This window comes from Citrus clementina, unplaced genomic scaffold (assembly GCF_000493195.1).
Source record: "Citrus clementina cultivar Clemenules unplaced genomic scaffold, Citrus_clementina_v1.0 scaffold_3, whole genome shotgun sequence".
Taxonomy (NCBI): Eukaryota; Viridiplantae; Streptophyta; class Magnoliopsida; order Sapindales; family Rutaceae; genus Citrus; species Citrus x clementina.
In genome coordinates, this window is record NW_006262339.1 from 45,626,620 (window position 1) to 45,627,159 (window position 540).

A 540-nucleotide genomic window follows, 5' to 3' on the forward strand; every position below is an offset into this window, starting at 1 on the left:
TGTTGAGACTTGAGAGGAGAGTCTGTTGGGATAGTCATGTCACAGGTTAAGGCAAGCAAGAAAATGTATGGATGGCTTTTCAATTCTACTCTGCCATAGCCAAACGATAGAAATTGTGTTTTTAACTTATGAAGTGAAAAAAGAAAAATTGCGTGACATTTGCATTTATGACGCGAATTTAATTTTTTAGGTTATCTCTGGTAATCAAAGGAGAGGTATTTGGTAGAAAAATTATTTTATGCCGAGACAGTCTGATTTTGAGTCGATAGAGCTAGTAATGCTAACTTACCGATTGATTATAATCTTGAAGTTACAATATCCATATATTATTTATCAACAATGAGGATTGGAGAATCCATTCACGCTTGATAAAGCATAATTTATTAGTTAAATCTTACATTGACCTCAACAGGAAAAAAAAAAAACGAAAAACAAAGTTTTGAGCTTTGACAAGAATAAATAAATAACAGTAGAATTTGTTAAATTTATACCCAATAAATTAATAATCATAATTAAATAATAATTTTTATCAGTCCTGAT